The sequence below is a fragment of the Ciconia boyciana genome, chromosome 4, assembly GCF_034638445.1.
Source record: "Ciconia boyciana chromosome 4, ASM3463844v1, whole genome shotgun sequence".
Lineage (NCBI taxonomy): Eukaryota > Metazoa > Chordata > Aves > Ciconiiformes > Ciconiidae > Ciconia > Ciconia boyciana.
The window spans coordinates 77,752,817-77,780,337 of NC_132937.1; positions in this window are offsets into that span (position 1 = coordinate 77,752,817).

The following is a 27,521-nucleotide window of genomic DNA, read 5'->3' on the forward strand; positions in this document are numbered from 1 at the left end:
GCACAAACCTGCACAGCCCAAGTTTTACCTGATTCACAGCTCTTTATGGAACAAATTACACTGTACTGTATAGCTACTTCAAAGCAATCTGAAACTAAAAAAGGTATAAAATTCATAATTACAGCAGGTACTAGTTCCTTTGACGCTGTTCACAAAGGCAAAAATATCATGTCAAGGGGCATACAGCTGAGGAAAATGTGTGTCTGGATATAACCTGTATAATTATATACTTTAAAAAGTCAAACAGGTCTATTATCAGTATGTCCAGCAGCACAAACTATTCATTCAAGTATTGTAATTGAAGAGAGGAACTGATTCAGCTGTCCATAAATTCTGAAATGGAAATTACCTTTTACAGTAAGTAGGTAGTTCAGTGTATTTACCATTTCTGTGAACTTACTAAGCACTCACTCTCAGGTATCTACAAGGTGAAAAAAAAGAAATCAGGTTTCACATTGAAGTACTTCATTTCTTTCCCAAATTAGTTCTCCTTCTGGAAGATAATGCTCGATAGTTACCCATGTAATACTTTCATTATAACAGAATGGAGAATAACTGCATTAGGCGCGAGAGAGATATGAACTGTAAAGGTCACTTTCCAGATAATGGGATTCATCAAGGAGACTGAAGCAAGATTCACAAAGAGCATCAATTTCTTTCATTCACTTCAACAATTTTGGGGGAGAGAAGAAAGTCAGATTCACAAATTCAAAAGAGGTTTTCAGCTGGCAAAGTGATTTTAGTCCATCACTGTAGTTGTTGAATAGGCTTTTAGTATGGCTATGAATCGGAGATGGTAACCAGCAAGGCCTGAATGATGAAAGAAAACTCCCACATTCTTTCAATTTCTGCTAATATATACTCAATTCATTATTTTTACAAGGAAAATCGAGTTCCCCACTTCTTTACACAAGTTTCTTTTCAATTTAAGCCATGGCTATAAAATTTTTCCTGTATTTTCATTTATACAGTATTTTTCATCTCAGAACACTTTAAACAGGTATTATGTGCATTTTATACATGATTAAATTAAAATACAGCCAGACTAAGGGCCAGTTTCTGTGTGATGTGCAAGCCTGAACCATCCCAGAGAAGCAAAAATATTTTAGTTAAAGCAAGATCACCCGCATCACCCATGGTGGTTTCCTTGCAGGCCAATTAAGTTAGGGGAATAGGAAGATAACACCAATTTTACCATTTGTTTTTTTGATCAGAATGAACTTGCATAAGAATGTCCTCTTTTGACACCAAGAACTGCAGCCACAGTAGTCAACTCTCATTTGAGTCATACCCACATAATCATTTCTTCTCCGCACTCCCTCTGCCAATACAAATGAACTCCAGTCCTAGCCTTGCTCAAAATAAACTGGATCTTCATCTGCAATAAGGATTTCTGCTGAGAACTAAATAGAAAATCTCAGTGTCTATATTTCTTTGATTTGTCCACTTTACCAGTCAAAGAAGGCTGGGACACACTGGCAGTATTTTCTTACAGTCTCAGCTGGCCTGCTTTTCCAATTCCGCTCTGTATCTCAGCAGATGTTTGCAGGACAGTAGTTGACATGGTCACCTTGCCTAGTCCTTCCTACTGTGTAGCAATTTTTTGGCACAGTATTCAATGTACTAGAGAGGCATAAGAGTTCCTTCTTTTGTGGGGAACCTCTTGAGGGAGAGAACCTCAATCCTCTGTCATCACACTTTTATTTTATTTCATGATTAAAACTTTAAAATATGCTGGTCCAGAAGTACAGTAAATCTTGTATGCACCTGAGCAAAGGAGCTTGTCAACGCACCAACTTTGACAGGAAAATGTGGAGTCCATTTCCAGATGCACCTGTGCCTTACGGCAGGTAGAAGAGTAGACCAGAACTGTTAATAGCACTAATCAAGTTCACAAGCTTTGATTACATGGTGAAAGCAAAGTCTTGAACAAGCTAACAGAACAATGTATTCCATAAGATGCTATTACTGCATACTAATCCCTACCCACTCCATCTCAGAACAAACTTTCTCTAGTGTTATTATGTGTGTTATATTGTGATGTTGATGATTTACCATGTTGATACAGCTAAAAAAAATATATGGAAAGAGGTATTAAATGTTTCTAAGCACACGGATGATCCAACATTAGCAAATATTGCAAATAATGAAATTCACAAGCAATAACAAGCTGTCAGAAGATTCCTCCTTAAAATGTATATTTTCTCAACTGCTTGTATTTCCCCTTGGAGAAGATAATTTTCAAATAACTAGAAACCTGACTTAGCCACCGAATCATCAGAATATGGTAACATTAGCTTTTTTTTTTTTTTTTAATGGATGGCTAAATGCCACAAGGCAAATTAAATTGCCTTGGAGACACCTGAGACCAAATGCTGAACAATTTTATGGCCACGTGCTGTTAAAATATCCTTGGCTTATATGCCAAGCGTCCAACTGCTTTCAGTTCTGAAGCAGAATGGACCAAAGATCTGGCTCATATTTTTATTTCTGCACAAAGTGCATCCTAACATACCATGACAGGTGCCTTTGGCATTTCATCTTAATGCTAATCAACAGTTAATAGTCCTCTAAGAACCTCATGGAACCTCGTGGAACCTCATTGTTTTTTTTTCACTGGAATTGCTAACCCCTTGCACTTCCATTCCCATCTTGCAGCATATACTGACTAGACACATAGACTCTGAAGAAGGGTTTTGCACATGTCAAAGTTACTTTATTTTTCTGGAATCCTCAACGTATCAGATATTCATATATTCATGAAACACTACTCATGGCTAACTCAGCAGAGCTAGTGATGCAGTCAAATATTTCAGATTAGTATGAAAGGTGTTAAACTATTCTAAACTCCCCAATTGAAACACAGCCCCTGAAAGCTTTCATTTTTACACAGTATTGGTGCAGGATTTTCATGAATTCAATCCATTGTTGGTGTTGGGCTTGGAGAATCACTTTAGATTTATTTTCTCTTCAGGTATTAGTTAATACAGTATTGAATGCTGTGTTCTGTTTAGAATAGCTTTGTTATGAACACAAATCCACCTGGATTCTGCTTGAAATAGATAGTCAACTTAGTGGATTAGCTGAGAAGGTAATGAAAATCTTTATAAATCAGTAGTCAGTAGACTATCTAACAGATCAGAGAGGGCTTTTTGATCCATTTCTAACTCAGTAAAGCTACAGTAAATGCCACTGAACTCCACTACAGTTAGCGCTATGTAAACTCTAGTGAATTAAAGAAAATTAGCAAAAAGTTTCCAGAAATAAATATGTACCAAATACTAATGTGTCGTTTCCTTATTTTCGCAGAAATGACAAGAGATGGAGGAAAAATGTCCCTTAATTTACCTGAACAATGTGTTCAAACATAGGCAGCTATTATGAAGACTGATATTTGAAAATGTCGGTAAACAAATTTGGCTGAGCATTTATTCCTATATAAAACATGTGTGACTATTTCTAAATACAGCCCAGGCCCTATTAGAACCAAAATCCGTGATCCAAAGCCCATTAAAATCAAAGGAATGACTCCCATTAATATCAATGGCTATTAGATAAGGCCACAAGCAGGGAAAATCCCCACTGAAAACAGTGGGAGTTCTGCCTGCATAAACTCCCCTTGGAAGACGCTAGTATTTTTTCTTCTTTCATTTCTTCATAAATATTTTATAAACAAAACTAACTGAACTTAAAACTTGTATATATAACATTATGCAACACTTTTGTAAGGATCTTGCTGGTCTTAGCAGAGCTTTTTTCTACATATCTCTGTGTCACTTCAAGAGCAATCTGAAGATAGAATCTCCTTTGGGAAGCAAATGCCGTGGTTTATCTTGACGCTGTCACTACATAGAAGGTATGGTAGACTAGAAACAGCTGCTAAATTTAAGTGTAACCTATGTGTTAAAACGTCAAGCTAAGTACATTTTTACCTTGTTTCTGACAGAAGAAAGTAATCTTTCTTTCAGAGTTCACTAAAATGAAACAATTCTCCTTGTTTCTGTGCACAAAAACAAAATACATTAAGTACTATTTAGCTGAGTTTAGTAAACGCACTGGGAGGTTCTGTTAAATGCCATTTGAAAAGTCTGCCTCAGAATGAGAATGGCTATCTTGCTTCCCAGGGCTAATGTTGCCAGCCTTCCACCAACCTTTGTGCAATTAATGGCACACAGAAATAAACTGATAAACAGGCTTTTGTCATTTGAATGCAATTTTTCACATCACTTTTTTGTTGTGTTTTTTTACCCAAATAAAATTTCCAGAAGGAAAAGGAGGAGGCATGCTTAGGGTAAACATGGATATACAGCAGTTTTAATTACACCAGCAAAATTTTCTTGCACTGGGGAATGCAATCTTCAGTCTTACTCTTGTCCGTCCTTGTTCTATTGGTTTAATGGATGAAGGTTGCTGGTACCATAATAAGGGTGTAACTTTTCACACAGACTATGTAAATTCATGTCTCAGACTTCAGATTCATCCCAAGTGTAACTGTTCTGAATTGTCTTACACTTTTAAAATTGAAAAAGAATTTATTAAAAAAAATGAGTTCCAGCTAAGTTAGTGCCAGATGCTTTGAGAGAAAATGAGGAAACCTGGACTCATAAGAGAAAGGACAAAATTTATAAGCAACCTTATTCACTCATATAGGTCATATGCAAACCTGATAAAACAAAGTTCATTGACAAAGCATGAATGATCATTTAAATACTATTAATATTGCTACTACTAACATCTTTTGGTACCTGGGCACCATTTACAAATACTGTGACTAATTTATAGAGAAAGAATGAATATTCACTGCAAACTCTGAATATTCTTTACTGTTCACATTGAGCTTGATAACATATGTCTTCGCACATATGAATATAGAATCTACACAGTAAGCAAAGCAACCATGCTGATTGTCAGGAGAATAAGCCTTATACTGTAGCTTTTGGGTTATTAGAAAAAGTGTCACAAAGGTTAATCCAATTCCACACTATAGGGTTCCCTCAAGACTCAAAAGCAAAACTTTAAAATGTATAATCTTGTCTCCTGTGTCTGTTAATCCTTTGTACCAATGATTAGTTCCTGTTTAGGTCAGCAAATAAAAAAAAGATTAAATGAAGGTTAAAGGTTCTCTAAGCTAGTTTCCTTTTTTTTTTCTTAAATTTGTGTTAGCATAAATCATTATGCTAACAAAACTTAAGTAGGGTTTTAGAGTAGCAACTGGAAATCTCCTTCTTATGGTGAAATAATGTGTTCCTTGGATACATAAAATGCATTAGGCACAGTCTCAAATAAAATCAAAGCTGGTGGGTTACAAGGGTCAAACAAATTAAGCTTTCTTTTAGATTTGCATCAGCATCTGAGCCCAATAACATGCTTCTTAATTGAATAGTAAGCACTGTCAGTCAACCCCAGCCAAAGCAGCTTTGATTATATAATGGCTTTCAATTGTGATTATTTCAGTCTAGCATATGGAATATTTCACATCGCACTGTGCTAGCTTTGCTACTGCTGACACCTTAATCTGAATTGGAAGCTGTTTAAAGTCCTATGATCTCTCAATTGTTCTAAAATATGAGCTATTTAAATATGTATTTCCCAGGAATTAATGTCTATCAGTAGCAATGGCCAAACCTTTTGTGTACCATCTGTAAGTTTATGGAAAGTAGTTCTGCTGAAGAGTTAAAGGGAAAGTCTGAAAGTCCACTCTTCTTTTTTTCCATCTTTCAGGGGTGGTATACTAAATTTCTGGTTCAATAAGTGAACTACTTTTGTTTTGAACATTTGTGGAGTGATGTCTCTAAGCCATTCAGCTCTCAAAGCTCTAAAAGAGCTAAGGCATCTACAACAATATTTTTGTTACACGTATTCATCTGCCTACGTGTCCTTCTGCATAAATATAAAGTCAAAGCTACATGAAAATATATATACAAACTGACAAGATGTAAAATGATGGTGTCATTACCAGGAGATCACCCTTTTAATTATGTGCTTCCTCCTCCCCCAGTTTTCATATTTCTTTTTGTGTGGGTGGAAAAAGTGCTTTTATTTTGCACAGTACCTGATACATTGTGAGCAATACGAGCAAATACATGGTAGTAGAGATTACGGTAGTAATTCCACTAGAAAAGAAAACAGCATGCCAGGTCTGCTGCATCAGTACATTATAATTCCCAGCAGGAGCAAAGGGATAATTTTTCTCCCAAGAAAAAAGAAAAAATACTGGCACAAACTACAAGCCAAGCCAAGATCTGTTTTAATACTTTGATATTTGCATGTCATTTGACCAACACCTGATGTGTGCCAGGTCCTACAAATCATCCATGAAGTGGAATATGTAAAAGTGCATTTTAAATTATACAAACCATACACTTCTATTCATGCATCATTATTTATTTTAGAAGTAACTTATTGCTTCAGTGCAGTGTTGGGTTTTTTAAAATGTTCATAGGTGATGTATCTGACAGAGAATGAAGGACTTGCCACTCCACATAAAGGATTACTGAAACGATAAGCATATCTCTTTCTTAGAGATCTATATAAAATCTAAACACTCCCCACTTTTGTTTTCTATGGCTCCATTTTTAAACCGAGCTCTCTCTCACATGGCAGCAGGGAAGCAGTCCAAAGGCTTGACTGCACTAGAATGCTTTTGATGTAAACTCTACAGTCAAAATGCATGAACTCATAAGGAAACATGAGCTGATGAAAACAGGAACCACAATATATGAATGGTTTAGTTTACCTGTGTACTCTGTGGAGCTGGAAGCTGGCCTACTGCTCTTTCTAAGAGGGAGAAACAATACCATTCTCCCTGCAATTTCCTCCCCTTAACTCATTCTAGCAGAGAGTTTAAGGAAAAGCAATCTGTTAAGGGCATAATGTTCACAAATCAATCAAAAAAATCAGATACTCGTCTCATTTCATTCAACAAACGTTTTGCCAATGGCAGCAGCTGAAACAGGGTAAGAGTCAAAGACTGTAAAATGCTAATCTGGCATGCAGTCTACTCCATCTTCTTGTGAAAAAATGGCTGTGTCCAAAAGGGATAAAACTACAGCTGAAAGGAATAAAAAGCATATGACCATCATCTCAGTTTGCAAACTATACTCATTTGTGTATGTCATTGAAAACACTGCAACTACTTTCCTTCTTACATATGCAGAGGAGCAAGATGAAACCAAGAATCTAAACCAAAATGCTGATTTAACTTGTAAATTTCCTGCTTTTGTTACTAAAAAAGTTTAGTCTTAAGTTGCTAATTAAAAAGAAAATCTCTTATTTGCTAGCAAGTGTTAATATGCAACATAACTGATTTCTTCCTGATCCACTACTGGCTATGCTAAGAGTCCTAATTTCCCTTTTTTTACCTTAGCTCTAATGGTATATAAACATTGCAAGTAAGCATGCAATTCCAATCTTTCAATCACTTTTCACTGAAAATACTATTTTTCAAAAAGTGCAATTCCTCTCCCAAAATTAGAATAGAACTCCAATCCTTTGTCCTTGCACCGTCAAAGCTGCAAAGTGCATCATCCTTTGCAGCTCCGATTTTTCTTTCTGTTACTTCATGCCCCCCAGTATCTAAGCAAAATGTCTCCTGTGTGAAAGAACAGTTGCTCTTACACAGACATGTCTATGTACAATTTGAAAAAAATCTCATCTGTTCACCCCTCAGAAAGCATTTTTCTTTATCAATGAGTAAACATGTTTAGTCAATATGGCAGTTTTGATTATTGTCATTAATTCATGGTAAATGTCAAGGAGGGATGCTTATGCTCCTGGGCCGGTGCATTTCAGTGCAAACCTGATGTGTATTATTGTATTGGGTGCAGGTGCCCAGGTGCTGGCAGAGCAGGGTACAGGGGTGGCCTCTGTGAGGAGAGGCTGGGGCTGCCCATGCTGAACACAGCTGATTCCAATCAGCTCCAATGGACACACCACAAGGCACAGCTGAGCCCCTCAACCGAGATGGCACCACCTCTGAGTGTATTTAAGAAAGGGGAAAAAAATGCTACCTGGCAGTATGTGAGAGGGGTGATGGAAAAAATTGTGAGAAACAGCCCTGCAGACACTAAGGTCAGAGAAGAAGGAGGAGATGAGGTGCTCCAGGCAGAGATTTCCCTGCAGTCATTGGAGAACACCCACAGCGGAGCAGGGAAACAGTGTGAGGAGGAAGAAACAGCAGAGAGGAGCTGTTATGGACTGAGCCAAGCCCCCATTCCCCTCTGCCCCTCGGGGGAGGAGGAGATGGAGGAGTCAGGAATGAAGGAGTGAAGGCAAGCCTCAGAAGAAGGAGGGGTGGAAGGAAGCTGTTTTGTTATTTGTCTTTGTTTCTCACCATCCAAATCTCTTTTAATGTGCAGTAAATTAAATTAATTTTCTTCAAGTTAGGTCTATTTTGCCTGTAACAGTAATTGGTGAGTGATCTCCCTGACTTTAGCTTGACACATGAGCTTTTCCATCTTACTGTCTCCTCCCTGTCCTGTTGAGGAGGGGGAGTGAGAGAGCAGCTGGGTGGGGGTGTCTGTTAGCCAGCCAAGGTCAAGTCACCAACATTACATATCAATAAAACTAGGTGTGACACAAATGTATGCATCCAACCTGATCTTCAACTTGATCTTAATATTTTTGTTCATTTCTCTGAGTTCAGAAAAAGAAAAAAACATCTCTGAGTATCTGCCACTCAGCCAGAATTACCAAATGGAATGGAAATTTCAACAACTTCATTCTTTTTCCTCCAAGAAACTTTAGTAAAAGCAAAATTAGGCAATCATCAATTTTTCATCTTACTTTCCTCTTTTCCAAAGTTATGTGAAGACACCCACCCATCTGCATGCCCTGATATTAAACTCCGATTGTTTCAGAGGAGGGATGGAGGACATTAGGAAGTCCTGGGGCACTTACAGAGCTCTGCCTGCCACCCCTTGTTACTTATACTAGTGGAGATTCAGCATCACTCTCTCTGTGGCAAATATAGCAAGAAAGGCAGTTTACACACAGGCCCTCCCAGCTGTCTGGTATCAGTGCAGGCCCCACAGCACAGGTAATTTGTGCTCTCTGTGGATTTCCCTGCTTAGCGGGAGCTGCAGCCACCTTGCATTTCCCAAACCAATTAAAGATGCAGGTTATGCAGATTTGAGAGATAATGTAGACTACTACTGCCAAGGTTTTTGTGAGATGAGCTAATACCAGCTTACTGTAGAAGACTAAGGTTAGAGTTTTGGCTGCAAGGCAATTAAGGTAGACCTCATTGCATTAGAAAGTATTGCTGAATCCCACATACCACCTATTAGTATGTCTAAAAAGTGCTTTGGCACACCTGAAAATACATATGCTTACCTATAGCATTCATGCTAACAATAGTAGCACATGTTTTCATATTGGCTCACACAAATTTCATAGCCCAAAAAACATTAATGAACGGTGTTACCTTTGCAACTGAACTGATTGCAAATATTATTATTGTCATGTCCTTAAATTTCAGACACAGACATACTTTGACATTTTTCCAATCTATCATTTTGCAAGCAAGATTTTGTTAACAACTAGCAGCCAATTGTTTATGTGGGACTTAACAATAATAAATATATTCCTAACTGTGCAACAGAGGGGAGCCCACATTAACAAACCCTGCTCTGCATGGAGCACTCTGATATTCAATCAGATGGATTAGTGGTTCGAAAAAGTTCACAAGACAGATGGTAGTCAGCTAAGATTGCCTTATCACAGTACAGCCTCACAGACCTGTCTGTTGCATTCTGCCAGTGTATGGCTAGCTGCAGGATTTTGAATGAAACATTCTTTTCAGCAAAAAGTTCTTTCTAAAGCTTTCCTAGTTGATTTTCTACCAAAAGTGAAAAATATATAAAAGAACCTACCTTCATTTCTCCCCTTTTTTTTTAACCATTTTCCCTTTTCTCCCTGCTTTTCTTCATGCTTTTAGTTACCATTTCCCCTGTCTGCTTTTTAACAGGGTAAAAAATGGAGTGGAGGTAATTCCAAAACAAAGTAGAGAAAAAAGGTGAAAAAGGCAGTGATAATCAAGGTATGTTTCCTTTTCACACCTGAAGAGCAGATATGAGTTATTTTAGCTGTTCATGAGTATTTCCCCTCTTTTTTCAACCCACCGTATTCAAGCCATTTCCTGGTTTCCCAAATCATCATTCAAGATGATTCTCCATTTAATGTGTATTCAATCAATTGAATGTGACAACCACTAAACATGTATTAGACCAAGCAGATATTGTCAGTCAGACAGCTGTAGGAATAAGTCAGATAATGATTAGAGTTGAATTCAGTGTTTTCTAAATTGAATATATAGTATCAAAATACGCTTAGGTTTTGGGGGTTTTGGAAATTGTTTGTTTGTTTGTTTTGGGTGGTTTTTTTTAGTTGAAAACATAGTGGAACTAAGGAGAAGAAAAATATTGGAGAGGTTTAGGATTTGGGAAAATATATTATTATTTTCATACTTTATGTTTCTGTCTGTATCTCTTCAAGGAATAAAATCATCAGCAGACAACAGTGTGCTGCCCAAAAGCACCAAAAGAGACATATTGTCAGCAGCTGTGCTGGAAAGCAGATTTACAGGAAGATAGAGAAAGACAGAGAGAAAGAAAAAGCAAATGCAAAATCAAAAGGGGAGGAAGAATGAGAGAGAGAGAGACATGCCCTTCTTAGGCTAAGAAAGCACTGCCCTTTTGCAAAGTGTTTAGGACAAGCAAGTGAGTAGATAGGTTTAAATGTTTGATGTACTCATTCTATTAAGCTCATTATCTGGGTGTATCTCAACGAAAATATTAGACAGACTGTGTTAAAGCAGAACATACACATTTTATCATCTTCTGGTTTTTAAAGGAAGTAAACGTTCTCCTCACTTTCCAAAAGGAGGTTTTCTCATTTGTTGTTTCATGGACCTTTCCTCATACATGTGTCCCAGACATTTTAATAGCTTCCCTGTTTTTCTGTCCATGTAAATGGATATACTTTTTCATTGTTCGAACATATACATTTCGTTGTTATTATAGAGAATAGCCTGCACTTATATAAACATGTAATATATGGATACAACCATTTATATGTATGTGTATATACACATGCACACACAGACACAAAACCGCAGCAGTATACAGAGGTATCGATACTGAGAGAGAGAGATCCAAACACATGGACAGCTAAAGATTCACTATTATCTTGATACACCATGATGATAATGCTCAATGACACCGGAGTTGAACAACTTAAAATCTCACTGATGTAACCTCCAGTTTACATCTAAGCTACAGTTAATGGAACCTGTGATACAGAGAGAGGGTCTCATATCTACCCAATAGGGACAGCATGGGAAACATGAAGTCTACATCAGCTAGATGATTACAATATTAAGGAAAACAAATTCACACTATTCTAAGGGTTTGTTTGTTGTTTGGAGTTTTTGTTTGTTAGCTTTTTGGTGTGGGGTTTTGTTTGGTTTTGTTGTTGGTTTTTTGTTTGTTTTTTTTTTTCACAAGGAACAAATGGATTGAAGATACAGAGATTTTGTCCAATATTGTCACATCATTCTCTTTGATGGTGCAGGAGCAATGGGATAGAAATTTATGACTTTATGAACTACAAGTTCCTGTATTACATGCCACATAGTGATTTATTGTTTATCGTACTCAAGTGTGAAATATTTTGCAATATATTTACATATGTGTTTTCTATATGATCCTGTATTTTTATATAAAGGCACACACACAAACATATATGAGTTGAAAACCAATGTGCCATTATTAATAAGGTGGTAGCAACCCCTCATTACTTTCAAAACCACCATATTATTGCAGTAACTATACAGTGTTTCTCTGACTGATGTATTTCAGAATAAGTTGGCTATCCAGGGAACCAGGAGGACCTTGTGGAGATAGATTTCTTTTTTTTCCTCACAGATGTAAAATTACGAGTTTTACAGAGGCACACCTCTGTATTTTTTCCTGAAAACAACGCTCTGAATGTATATATTTGATGCAGATGGTATAGAACATTTGTCTTTACACTGTACTGAAAATACCTGGTACAAGGCACAAGATTTTTTCCTACAGTAGTATGAGTTCCCATTAAAAAACAACAAAAACACATTCAGGCATCATAATTCCCATATATTCCAATCACTAACCCACTAACTTCCTATTTTTTTAGAAAATAAACTTCCTCTGTAAATAAACACTTTTGTAATTTTTCACCCTGTAGTGCAAATAGCTCCCTGGCATACAGGATCTTGTACTCTCCACTAACAAAAACAGGACAATCCCAAAACAGTGGGAACTTAATCAACATGGTAAGTAGAATATTCCTATAATATTGCATTCAGTTCTAGTGTAAACTCACAAAGGAAGTACCTTAGGAGGCTTACATATTAATTTTGTAAGGAAAATAGGGTTTTCTGAGGTATCCAATCTGAAAAAAAAGGGCTAAAATGCAATAAGCTTTAAAAAAGTCAATGTAAAAATATGCCCTTTTTTTGCTGAAAAATTTCATGTTGATAAGTTATAAATTTTAAGACATGCTACCAACACTGCATCTAATATGGGAAAGTGCTAATTCCTTGATTAGGAATCATGCCACTTCATTGGTTTTAACTTGCTCTTCTATCATACAAAAAACCTATGGGCTTTTCTTTCACCAACATGTAAGGCTGTATTTGCAATGAGCTGCCTGCCCTCAGACAGTGGTCAGAAAAAGCCTGCATTTCCTTGTCTAGCACAGACTATAGGTCCCTGGCTCCTGTAGAAACAGGAGAGGGAAATGAGGAATAGGATTTATAGGTAGGTGACTCTCTGGTGAGGCTAATAAATCCACACAAAGCAAGGATTATCTAGCCATAAAATTCATGACTCCGTAATCCCTCACCTGCCCTTACTTCTGCACCCTCTTCACCCTTATGCACTCACACCCCTGCTATGCCACAGCCTCATGGTTTTAATAGAAAGATGGTGAAAATTCCCTTTTCAAACTACCTTCGCTAGGTGGGCAGGCATGTGCGCTTCTTGGAGGTGTGTAGTATAACTCCAAGGAGAATGTCAGACAACTACAGACATCATGTCTTCAAAGACCTTTTCCACATTCTCAAATTGTCCACAGAAGATAGGTCAGTACTTCTATGCTTATACATCTCTTGCCATCTTTACCCTTGAGTTTGCAAGTCATCACACTGCAGAGCCTGTGTACCTGAGTAGACTAGCAAATGAAGAAATTATTCCAGAGTTAATGATATGGCAGCAATCACTGGAAAAATGCAAGGTAACACAGGTTCTAAAATCACAGGCACTGCCTATATGTCCAAAATACAAAATGCAGCAAGAAAAAAAATCAGTGTGTATAAACAAGAATTAATTATCTCTGCATACATCCTCCTTTTCACACAGCAACACTGCATGTGCATTCAAATGGTGTCCCATCAAAAATCACTACTTTATCATACAGCTAGGTGTACACTCGTATGCTGCTTTTGCAATTTCCTTCGTTAAAAGAAGAAGATACACCAGCAGTGTGACAGATAGCCTGAAGCAATGAGTAGCTGAGAGTAGCAAGTAACATGTGAAAGCCAACAAAATATTTTTTAAATATTCTAGTTCTGAGATTCTGTTATTTAATTTCTACTGCCAAAGGCACATAGTGAGTGTCTGAAGTGAGAAATTGCATTCTACCTACACTTCTTTGTCTAGTAACAACAATGCCCAGTACAGCTTTGCAGCAGTGCTTTAAAAAGGATTAAAAAAATAATAATATCACTGTATTATTCTTCTTCACTCTTTCTTCCCCACAGCTGTGGCTGCTCCTTGTAAAAACCCTGAGCTGGAGTCAAAGGTCTTGATGTGCCACTAAGATTTTACACCAAAAAAAAAAATTTTCCATTAACAAAAGAAATAAAGCCTAAAATAAGGTAACAATAGATCCCTTTTAGATCATTCAGATATTTTTTTCCTCTTGTTTCTAGGCTAGATTATCTTCTCACATACATTTCCTTTCAAGACAAAGAGGCGCATTTTCTTTTACCAAAAAGGTGAAATTCACCTTTATGAAGAAACTAACCCCAACCTATGAACCACTTTTTTAAACTATGCTATTTAAACTACAGTCAAGGTTAGTTCACAAGACTGTACAGCTGAATCCCAGTAATAAAAATCTTCCAAATTTTGTTCATGCTGTTTGCTGAACTAAGTGAAATCTTATACATATTTTGGGCATCTAGCTTCTTTTGAAAGTGTCACATATGGACATACGTGGACATATGTCTCCATCTGGAGTAACATTCCTTGCCCGATACACACAGAATAAATTGGAGTACAGCCCAAGGGAGATAAATGTGTGCATTACCAAAAAAAAAAAATAAAATTAGTCATGTCTATCATCTCATTTACCATAACTACTTGTAACTATTTAAAAATTAAGTATTCTTGCTGTATTAGTGTTACACACCACTTAAGAGAACTACCTGTATGATTAGTAAAGGTTATTGTTAAAACCAGGGATGCAGATACTAATGAAGCTTAGGGAACTGTAATTTATACATTATATTTGCACTAAAACACACCAGCTCTTGAACAGAAAAAGTCAACTAGCAGAGAAGAAACCCCTTCTTTCAAAATACCATAGCACTAAGGAAATTAATCTATTTCAAGAACCGTCTTAGTTGGAAATCTTAAGGTAGGTAGGGAAATAAGTTAATGCTTTGTGCAGTAAGTTCTGCACAGGAACTCCCCGGAAAAAAAAAAAATCTGAATAATTTCAATCTCTAAATGTGGAAAATTTTATAATTGTTCTATAGGTAAACAGGGGATGTACTGTTACATTGCTGGCACTGTTAGGAAGCATACAAACAAAGCAGACTTTAACTTGTTTTAACGGAATTGAAGAGGGAACCATACTGCAAAATGTGCATCACCAGTAGCGTCAGCATCTCGGCTTCCAGCCTGAGCCAAGAATCTACTTCTGTTGTAGACATGCCATTTTCAGAGTCCATATTTCCCAAAGCCTCAGGTGTGAGAATTCAGAGGGGATTTCTGAGGCTATCTTCCCCTAGTTGTAATGTGGGAGAAATGGTTAAGTTCTTCTGTTTCGAGCACCATCTTGAGAGAGCAACAAAAAATATTTTGTGCGCCTGACTTGCTTAAAAATCAGAGCTGGTCAAAAATTCTGTGAGGGAAAGACTTCTGACTGTATTGTTTGTTTGTCTGAAAATGCTGAGTTGACGGAATTGAAGCATCTGCTCCCACTATCCATTCATGCACATCGGACAAGCTGGCTGGCAGCGCAGAGCTGCTAGATCCTCGGACACAGAGCTCCCCAGCTCCCTGCCTGCCAGCCACGTGCCTGGCTGGCCAGCCTGCTGCCGCTCAGGCGCCTGCCCCATGTAGCCATCACCCACAGGCTTCCTCCAAAGGCGATCGTCCCATGCCATTGGGAAATTCTCCGTCTTCACATTTCCTTCTGATGCAGAGTGAAGTGCAACATCAGCAGGCCAGTTTCCCACAAAACTGAAATTAATTTCTTTGTCAGCTGTGCTTATAATCTTCACTACAGCTTTAGTGGGAAAGGTGAGAAGGGATGATTTTTTCTCCTTCTGTGTTATCAGCAGACTTTCATTATTGTCACATTCCCTGGTCATCTTTTACCTTAAGTACGGATACGGTAAAGTAGAAAATCATGGAATGAGCTCATCAGGAATCTATTTAGAAGCATTATAATACAAGTGCTGAAAAAAACAGGCCCTTAAGGTATCATCCTAATCTGTCTTGAACACAGCATCAAAACTATTTCAATTAAACAGGATAAAAAATTTTCACAAAGGAACTTGGAGGTTCAGTAGATCAGTAATACTGACATAAAAGATTTTTCTAGATAATGCTATATACGCAGTGTGACAATTCTACACTGAATAGCATTCCAGCTGTTTTCTGGAGAAGACTATTTAAAATCTTTATTCATATTAATAAAGTCTGCACAAATAGAACTCTATCTGATATACAAGATTTTTTTTTAGAATTTGGACCCATTCTTGCTGAAACTATGTATTGGTGGGCACTACAACCTATCATTAGAGATGCATGCAGAAGGCAGTTGACAGCACGATCATAAGAAAAATATCTCCCATCAGGCTTCCCCAAATGCAGATGGGAAGTCAATTTCTATATTCTCAGGAGAGGATTCCAAACAACTCCCAGTGAGAAACATTCCTGCTGGGGTTTTGCATTGTCCCTTGCAAGAACCAGGGGAATATGAAATGGACAAACTCACTCTATGGACTTCATTTCAGCTACTGGACAGGGCTTCTTAATCATCAGAATAAAAATAATCAAAAAAAAAAAAAAACCCTAACTCAGATTTTCACTTTTTCCAAAAAAGATTTGTCATCCACTTGGGTGAGACAACTGTAGTTTTCAGACACTCAGTGAAGATGTCACAGTCTGGTGTGTGATCCCATTTGGAGACATCTGTATGAAACACATCTCTTTTTTCTATTAAGCTTCTGCACATAAATGGTTTTTTTCTTACTAGTATAAACTAAAAAAACCAAAATGTTATATAATCTGTAGAGTTTCAAAACTGTTTTATTATTGTTGCACACATTTGCAAAGTTCCAACAGCATAAATCCTGAGCATCTGCCAGAAGTGCTGGATGCCTACTGGTTAAATATGCAGTTCCTAGTGAAGACCTTTAAAATTTTGCTCTATTCGTATGACTATCATATTTCTAACCCTAATAATGATTTGAGTTACCTCATTTGCAACTGCATCTCCTCAGATTCAGATAATTCTTCATTCCTGCATAACTTATTACCATCTGCCTTTTCCCCTAAAGATAGACCATGTTTAATGGCAATCTCATGTAAAATACTGCCTACCATGAATTCTTCTAGCTTTAGAAGGACAGTATAATAGTGTCCCACCAAATTTGTCTAGACATCAAACTCTCATTTTTTAAGATCCCCAAAGTTCTTCCAATAACTGCACTGGTGAATTTTGAACTGTGTAATTTATTTTTATAGGAGTCTGGAGAAGTAAGAGTTGAATCAAGATAAAATTTTAAAGAAGAAAAGCACTGTAACTTAGAAATAGGATTATTTTTTTTAGGTAAGTAAGGTAAAAAGCCAAAGAAGTAGATGCATACTGAAATGTCAAATTTCCAATCTGGATTCTAGGCCCTAGCACAAATCTTCTTATACCTGATGTTTTAGTCAATTCAACTTAGCACAGTACAGTACAAAATCTGGAGTGGTCAGGCAAACACAAAATTTTGCCTAGTTTTCAAAAAGCTCTACTCTGCTGCAACAGATTGTCTTCAAATGAATGAATCATGACATGAGCCTGGGTACTTAGCTATGACATCTGTTATGTAGTAAATTGCATTTCATGCCACATGCATAATGAAGAGGAAAGAGGGATTTTATCTCCTAAAACATGCCTTATTATGTGATGGTGCACGAATGCAGGCAGTGACACCCAGGACAGATGGAAAGGCTGCAGTGTCATAAAATGTACAAATAATGTTGTTGTTTTTATCATTTGGAAAATGAAGATGTTAACTCTCATGAGGATAAAAAAAACCAACTCTGCACTGAATAAAACAGTAAGAGGTGACAGACACACTGATAATTAAGATCTCCCTCAAACGTTGCTTACATGAATCCATTTGCAAAAAGCTTGACTATTCTTCATACATTCTGTTAGTTTAATTCTCTTATTCCTTTCTTGGCGGCTTGCACTTCAAAAACAGAGTGCACGTTACAGATAATCATAAATCATTCAATTATTGCAAACTCCACTGCAAGATGATTTAGAAGACCAAAGTGTGTTTTCCAGACAGGCAGATAATTTCCTACCATTATACAGTCAATTAGATTCATTAAACACAGATTAAACCACACAAAAACAAATTTGCAGGTGAAATTTTGAAACTCCAACACACTTCCATTGCTAAAACAAATATGATGCGTACATAAGGCTAGCACAGACCACTTAATTAATACTGACTTCTGAATGACCTACAAGGACAAGTCCCCAGCAGTGTCATTTCTGAACTTAACATTAAAATGCAGCTGCCTATGTTTAGACATTTGGGCTGAGGCTCAATATTTAAACAACTGCTCTGAGCACATAGACCAATATGCCTAATGTAAGACTTACAAGCCTGAAAAGTGTGGCCTAAATCATGTGAGGAAAGAGTTATAGCAGTCATTGAAAACAGTAAGTGATAAAGTGGGAGAATCTGTTAAGAAAATATTTGGGTAAGGTTAGGAATGCCTAACTAAGCTGTTTTTTATTGCTCAGGGATCAAGATGGATAGAATAGGACTAGGATATTTATGGTATTCCAAGAATGGAAACAAGTGAAAGGAAATTCTTAATTTAACACAGCAATACAGCAATTTCCAGGCTAGGCTCAAGTAGAAAACATAAACCATGTATAAGGAAGAGATTATAATGCAGACTAATGTTTATAATAATTTAAAAAATCAAGGTATAGAAAGTTGTTCTAATAAATCATCAAGATCATGACAACAGAGAATGGAAAAATGGCTTTCCTTAAGATAGTTTTTAAAAATTGTAATTTTAATCATGACAACAGAAGAAAAAATGTCCTTATTCCTTATCCATGAATTGGGTTCCTGTATTGACAGGCGTTGTCTTTAAATTATGTGAGAACATTATTCTTCAGCACAGAAAAAAGGAATTTCAATTAAAGCAGGCAATATTATTATTTAACTGGAAACATTTTAGGAAGTACTAATTTCCAGAAATGAAAAAATGAACATGTTAAAATATTTCTATATTAAAAATACTATTATATCTAACTTTGCTTAATTATTTCCTTCCTCATTGTAGGAACATTGTAGGAAGAGCTGCAAAGAATGGATAGATTTAAAAGTGAGGTAACAGATGCTTTTTTTAAATTTTATTTTTGTAATTTAAACAATCAAGAAAGCATAGCCTAAACAAGGTATTTAAGCAACTTGGACGCAGAATGATCTACCTGAGTATTATATTGACAGACATTTATGCTGCTAAGTTAATTGCATTTGTAAATTGTTGAAGGAAGCCACACACCTATAGTCTGGTTTCCTTATACTTATGTGGCAAATCAGAAGAAATTTTGTGAGATCTTTCATGAAAGACTATTATTTTCAGGAAAGACTACTATTTCAGTAGATTCAGGCATTGCACAGGTCTGAGAATTAGAAGGTACTTCCAGCCCATTTCTCCAACATTGTAAAGGTTTGGAGATATGGTTGGAAAGAACAGCAAATACAACTTGAGTTAGTCACACTATTTCTCATTACCAGCTTGGTTCTTAGAGAGTAGACATAAGTGAGGTATCCCGGCAGACTATAAATAGCATGACATGAAAGAAATTAAAGCTACCTTTTACTTTACTTTCCCCACACTGATGATTTACTTCAAATACAACCAGAAGCTACAAGAAAAAAATTACCCTTTTTCTTCATTCAAGAAGAACATTTTTTAAAAAAATATTGTATCAAATTAATTGTCCCAAAGACCTCTCAATATGTTTATTTTAAATAAAATACCTACTATATATATTCTGTTGGTGCTCTAAAAGCATTGACAGAAAAATAATAATAGTAGTCAGTTCTGTACCATTTTAATCCATTGTTTTTCCAGGAAGCCCAGGTAGTACAGGAAGTGCCAGATATTGCCTCACAGGAAGTGCCAGATAGTGCCAGATAGTGCCTGGATTTACACCAGGTGCTTGATTTATCTGGCAGAGGCAGAGCAGTGATCCACACGCTGCTCTGCCTTGGTGTGCAGGTGAGCAGCCGGCACTGGCTGCAGCTGGGCACGTGCCCTGCATATGTCCCAGTCCTCCTGCCCTGGCATCCTCCTCCAAACCCAGGAAAGGCAGATGGACCTGACAGCAGCCTTTCAGGGAGGCAGTGGGCAGTCAAGAGCTGCCACATCCTTCCTTCAGCCCAGGAAAGCCAGGTTTCCAGTAGCCAGGGTTAAATTCATACGATTATTTTCTTTTGGAGACAATTGCGTAGTAACTAGCATGGCAGCTGGGAAGCGGAAAGACTGCAAGTAAAAAGGTAGCACGTCTGCATTCAAATGGCTTGACCAACTGCTGGAGTGGTTGGATATTTCTGTAATATCTGTGTTGTTCACGAGCTCATCTGAATTGGCAGACACAAGATTCCCTCACAGCACGAAATGACAAAGACCATGAACGTAACAGCAGGCATTTAGTGACCACATTTGTGAACTGAATGGGATTAAAAATAAGATCAAACAACACCTAAAAAGAAGGAAAGAGGGGATACGAATAGATTTGTACTCTTGTATTTGCACATTAAAATGTATTCTAACGGTAATGTATTTGCAGGTTAAAATGAGCATAACAGTACAGACAGAGCAGGAATACAAACTGATTTTGCCTGTAGGTCTGACAATGGGAAAAAAATCTAAAAGGAAAGACAAAGACTTTAATAACTCTATGGGAAACTATTATGAGAATACAGTAAGAAATAGCTATAAGGTGTAATATTAAAACAGGTGGTAAAAGTATTTCATAACTCAGAATGAGTCTGTAGGAAAATATCAGCATTCTTTCCTACCTGCAAACCAGAAACAGAATGGGAATAGCTACCATAGAAAATACATATATCTGTGTATAAGCTGAACAACTTTACTATTCATGTATAACTTCTGCTTCCTAAACAGCTGATCATTACTTTATAGATGAAGTTGTTGAGACAAATGCAATTAAACCAAAAATAATGTTTCCAAATGGCAACAGCAGCTGAACTTTTCACAGAAAGTGTAGAAACAGAAGGGAAGAAAAGAGAATACATTTTCAGCAACTTGTAATTTTCTTATAATGTCATCTTTTAAATCTGCAGGACTCTAGAAAAAAAATCCTATCTGAAACTGCTATTCACCACTACCTAAAAACTGGGGATACCTCCAGCAGCTTTTGTGTTGGCAGACCTGACAACCATCGGTTTGTCAGTACTCTCAGTAGCACCCGAGCCTGGGTGATGGTCTGGAAATGACCCCAATGTCTGCAAGCACAGAACCTGAATGCTAACCTTGGAGAGCCAGTTAAGTTCTGTGTTATTGCACAGCATGCAGAATGACCAATATATGATATAGCTCTTCGTCATTACTGCAAACCGAAAAATGCAAGGTTTGTGGGAGAGGAAAAGAATGCAGTTCTTAGGGTAGGGGAAAGTCTCCCAATGAACAATGGAAATATCTTGTCAGAAAAGGGCTCTCATCCTCTTCTCTGCCACTTATATCTTTAAAGAATATACCATCAGCAAGAATATGCCATCAGCAAGACTGTAAGAGATTTCAAGATGGAGAATATTTGAGGTCGACAGTTGGCATTTCATTTTTGTGGGAGTTTTTATAATTGTTCTCCATCTGCTTGCTTTTCTCTTTCATTTAAAAGTATTCTAGACTGAAAGTACATGTTTTCCTGGCAGTGTATAGAAACCATAAAGAGAAGTACAGGCTCCGTTGTGTGACTTCGCTAATTCCTGAGCGAAAAGCCAGTCTGCATTATGCTGTTTTACATTAAATACAGACCTTTTACACCTTTAAGAAAGCAACCTTATGGTAAATTGTCATTTTTAACACATGAACTAATCAATTTATGCCAAACCTTTATAAGCTCTTCTGATTTTTTTTAGCACTTTTACATATGTCCTTTGCATTTATTCTTCCCCAGTCCTTTTAATATGCTGAACGTGTATGGCATCAGCACCGCACCAGGACTGCACAATTAAAGCACTACAGGGAAAATGTTACACAAACATTATGAAATCAGCCTTCTCTTGGATAAATATACTACTGTTTGTATTTCAGAGAGATTTTATTAAAATGAATACTATGGTCCTGTAGTGTTCTATTGAGTATATATCGATGTCATCCTTCTCAAGCAGATGAGCATGTATTTATCAATCATTTATCTAAAAGACTTTCTCAGCCACATAGCACCTGCAACATTACCCTGTCTTTGGGTGTGTGCTAAAAATTCTTATGAAAATTGTTTGAAAAAAAGAAATTAGTCACTTCTCAAATTTTTCATTGGATTTGTCTTTATATTTTGTTTGTAAAAATGTATGATATCAAAAGCAACTGTATGTTCAAATTGAATCATTAATCTTTATGCCAAATGCTACTACATTAATCAACTGGCAAGAGGTATGTGGAACCGTTTTCAACTTTATCCAAATCAAAAGACCCACAACTCTCTTCTTTCAGGAAATCAATAAAATTGCAGGAAAGATAAATCATGACTACAAGATCACCAGCAAAACCAACAACGGTGGCAACATCTTCACAGGTAAGGAATTGGATGATGGTAAGCAATTAGACACAGGTAAGGAACTGGACAATTAGACCTATTGCACAATGTTGGACTGCACTTCAGGAATGTTGCTTATGTGCTCAAGACTACCAGATATTCATCAAAAGAAGACAACACCATTAATTAACATCAATGAGTGATTTTTAAAGGGAGCATGGCACTTCTGCTGCTGGAAAGTAAGATTTGGGATGAGTACAACACAGTTGTGCTGGCCGTGGGCGTGCTGCCCTGCTGCAAGGTACAAGATTAGAAATATTCTTCTCATCTCTTTAAAAAACATTTTTTAAATTTTTAAGTTTACAAAAGTTGTGTTTACAGTACTGGAGTCTATCTTGAAACATTCCGTTAAACACATTTCTATGCACTTACTACATATTCATGTATTTCTTACCTGTCTGGTCCAGAGAAAAGAGTGTGAATATTTTCTTTTTTGTTTTTTGCACAATCCTAAAAGCAAGGTAAAGAATAATCAGCAGGAAAATATCTCACAATCATTTAAACTTCTAATTCAAATAACCAGGCCAGGAAAAAAGAAAAAGAAAAAGAAAAGAAAAAAAGATGGGTCACAGAAAACAAAGATTGGATCCACTGAATTAGTTTACAGGTATGAGAGCCTAGGTAACCTCAGTCTATTTGCAGCCTAAACTAAAAAGGTGGTACATCTTAGGAGTTCTTTTCCCATAGAACCTTCATATGAAGAATCAGTTTCTATCAGAATTCTTTTCATTAAGGATGTTTTCTTTTCTTTTTTAACTGTATCAATTCCCTGCTTTAATAAATAGAGTCCAGTTCAAAGAATTTTATCACAGCAGTCCAAAGAATTTATCTGGGTACTTTCCCTGTTGCTCTGTTCATTACCTTTTTTAGCTATCGAGGGTATCTATAAGCAGGCAGTGGCTCTGAAGAACAATTAAACATCTAAAAAGTAGCAAAGTGGTGGGTGACAGAAACTCACCAAAAATTGAGAGTCCCCATGAAAAACCAGTCCTTCCTTGAGGTGTAAAAAGAGAGTGAAGAAAACAGTCAAAAACTCTTCAAGAGCAGTTCACCCTTGTGAAAATCTGAAGCAGGAAATGTTGCCAAAGGCAGTCTCTGCAATCTGTCATATAAGCAGCAGTTAGGAATGTACAGCTGCCTAGAAGCATCGTCAAGTTGCTCACGTGGCTTTTGTGGGGGGAGAAAGAGTTTCATTCATAAATCTAACCTTTTAGGTGTCTCTTGATTGTTTGTATTTTCTCTACCATCCATCCTCAAAAAAAAAAAAAAAAAACAAAAAAACCAAACCACAGAAAATTAGGCAGAAAGTTTATTCTAAACAAACCATTCCATGAACGAAGTTGTTTAAAGACTATTTATGACATCTTTCATTAATGTGATCTTCAGAGTTCCCAAAATTATGCATACAGCAGGTGTGCAGGAGTAATTTGCATCTAGTCAATGTACGCATAAAGCATAAATAGGATTTTTTTATTACTTTTTTTTTTTAACCTCATAGAATCAGAATCTATGTACCATGTGTCATAATGCAGTAGGTGATAGTAATTCACTTCAGTAAACCACCAGATGCAGTTTTGCATAAAACATCATTATAGATCAAAAACCATTATATATCAAAACTAGTAAAAGTCTGAAGTGATAACATATTTCTCTTTATCTAATTGAAGTGAGATAAACTCCTGTAGAGCAAATCAATTCTGATATGTTGCATTACGATCACTTGCTCAGTACAATAATCCAATTTGAAGCAATTGATCTAAGAAGATCAGATCACATTTGCTATCAAAGGATTTTAATTTAGATTTAGAACCAAAATATCTTTTCTGAAGTTTTGTCAGAACTCGATACTAACCTACTAATAATATGTCAAATCTTCAAAGAGGAAGCCATCTGCTGTAAACATTGCCAAATTATCCAAAGATTTCAAAGACTTTCTCATGCCAGTCTCATTAGTGGGAATATTACATTGAAATTGTTAAAAATTCTTAATCTGTAAAAGATGTAGAGAACTTCCTAGAGTCACATGAAAGTTTTTCAGAAAACGAGGTCTTGGTTAAAATTACATTCATGAACTACCTGCCTGCTGCTCATTCAGATTTCATCCCGAACTAGGTATAGTGGTTTTTGCCTGCTATCAGTACTTTTGAGATGGCAGTTTCTTTGAGCCACATCTACAAGATCTTTGCACCCTTTTTTATTTCTGAAATCCCCCAGAATGCTTATTTGACAAATATGGACTAGATCACCTCTGAATGGGTTATTCCAAATCTCAGCTTTGGACTTCACTGCCAAAGTCAGGTTCTTTTAAATCTGCATCTATTTTTAGCTTCCAGAGGTAAAAAATGCTCTTTCTCAGCTGTAATGGAAAGGAATTCAACATCAGTTTGAATCAAATTTTGAAAAATTTATTTGAGGACAAAACTAAAATTGTATGCATAGATTTGTTGCTTATTTCTCCAGTAGACAAAGTCAGATATTAGGTAAATCTATACCCTGAGTACAAGCTACCCAGAAATTGAGTTCTATGCATATTATACATGTCTGCATGCATACTAAAGCATGCATACTGTACTTATGCTTGAATGTGGATCAAAACAAAATGTTTATTCTACTTTCATTATATCTCTTATTTTAACTCACAGCCTGACTTTATCCTGCTTATCACTTCCTAGAGTTGAGTTCAGTGATATTCTAGGTAGGAAGTAATGAACATTGCCTAAAGGGTTTAAAATATATGCCAGGTTAGCTCACTGTTCTTCAAGCCTTGCATCCCTTCTCCAGCAGTGATCATATTCAAGGACTAACAGGAAGGCAGAACACTTCAAATGAGGTTATCAGGTTTGCCACAGAAGTGTGAAAGCTGATGATCTTTCTCATTAAGTTACACAACTATATCTATTATTAGTGGTCATAAAATTATTCATCCGTTTTGTAAATCCAGCCAGTAGCTTATTTGTTTTGTTAAGCTCCTGTAAAAAATGAATGTTGGTTTGAATAAACAATGCAAATACAAATCATTTGTTTTATTATTTCTACTGTCTGGGAACAGCAACAAAGTAACTTAGAGCAGTGGGACTCCAGGAGTTGTTTACTAACCTGTACTACTCTTCAACTGTTGGCATTTAGATTAACTTTCACAGCAAAGAAAAATTGATTTACATTCAAATCACAGTGAGGAGGTGTGGTTTGAGGACAGGAATCTGTGCTTCTTTACAGGGCCATTTAAAGGAAACCAGGATTAAATTAAAATTAATAACGTTAATCTTTTGATTTAGCTAGATGAGCAGGAGCTCTGAGGACTGAGCTCCCACAGCAGCCCTGTTGTCACCTTGAATAGGGTTTTGGGCACAGCTGGGGCAGCCTGGGTGGACCCTTCCCCAGCCCCAGCCCCAGCCTAGCCCCAGTCCCTGCCCTCGAGCACAGCCCTGCCACAGCACATCTCTGAAGGAACAGCTCTTACCAGGAATGCCAGGAAGAGGCACAAATCCAAAGCCATGGGATTTCTGAACTGGCTCAACAAAACAGCCACTCAGTACCATTGCTGGTACAGAAGAGAACTATACTCCAATTTAGTCCAATACTTCGGTCCCTCTGTTGTCAGATACTGTGAATACTGCAGAAGGAGTACTTAAAGTTCATAGGTAGGAAATATTATGTTTTACTGCAAGTATATCTATTTCAAGGCTTTCCATGCTGAAGCATATGATATGCTTAGAAACATCCCCTACCTCCCTACCCCTCCCGAAAAAAGGACTGAGACCCCAGGACCATGTAGAATAAAGCAATAGATGATACATTAAAGGCAAGTGGGGAAACACAAAGAAACATTGAAATGATGTTCAGCCTCTAAAAAAGTTACTTCTGTGCTCCAGCCACTTTTTACTGACAAGAAGCAAGTCATTGAAGAGTTTATTATAAAGAAGGGCATTAAAAGAAGAGAACAAGGCAAAGCGAATGCTTACAGGCAGCTTTTCCTAATCATGAGGGATACTTAGACAAGTAGAAGCAGCAAATGAAAGCTGGCATCCCAGCCAGGCTGGAATCTAGAGTCAATATTGTGACAATGAATTGATGTGTAGTAAGGATAGGTCAGGAAAGCCTTTGAATGTTAAAACAGGCAGCTTAGGTTGGACACAGTAAATAACAAGGAGTCAGATGGTATGCAAGGAACTTTGCATATACAGAAAGTATTACGGCCAAAATAACAGACTGAAGTGATCACACAAAAATGTTCCTTTCATAAGCATTCAGGATGGATAAAAGTGGGAGAGTGTTGTGTTTCTTGAGTCTAGAGAAAAGCATTTTGCAGGGATGAAAGCTTGGATGAGACTTTCAGCTTTGTGGGTAGCTAAGAAGCTGTTTCTTGATGCCATTAGGCAGAATCAATAAGATGTAGAAATTGCTCAGAGAGGACGCTTTAGACACTGCTCTGAATATAAAATGACACTCCAATTAGGTGGCTGATTTAACCACAGAAATGACAGATTACCAAATCTCTACATTAGATTCAAGACTTCTAAAATAGAAGGGACTACAGCAGTAATTCCAAATGGAATGAAAGCTCGTCTCAGTATAACACACAATATTAATATTAACATTCCTAATAATAAGGAATTTAATAGAAATCTTGATAGGTTGTTTACTGCTCCTTACTATTAAAGATGGTTCATCATTTCTAGATATTAATCTGGATCTTTTCTATTATGTTAAAAAAGCACTACAACCAAGTTTCTATTCTCCAGCATGTACTTACAAATTGATTGTGTCAACCTTCTTCTGTTAAAGTGAAAAAAAGGTGATTTTTTTTAGCCCTTCAAGTGTTTATGAAAAATATATTTTTTCCAGTCCTTTAGCCCTTAGCAGTATAGTCTAATTGACTGTACGAGTTATTTTTGGACTGAGAAAATTTGAATAAACTGACAGCATCAGTGGCCAATAGGCAAGTATTGTACTTAAAGACAGAGAAATCTTTTGACAGAACAGCTTGCTTGTTGAAAAGTTCAAATGATATCAAGAGAAACCTGTATGTGGATTTTCCTGAAATTAGGTGGATAGTTAAGAAATTGCAAACTGTTTTGAATTTTTGAAATAAATAAAAAAAAATTCATTATCTGAACTGCAATTTCAAACTATGCTTCCTTAAATATGAGTGAAGA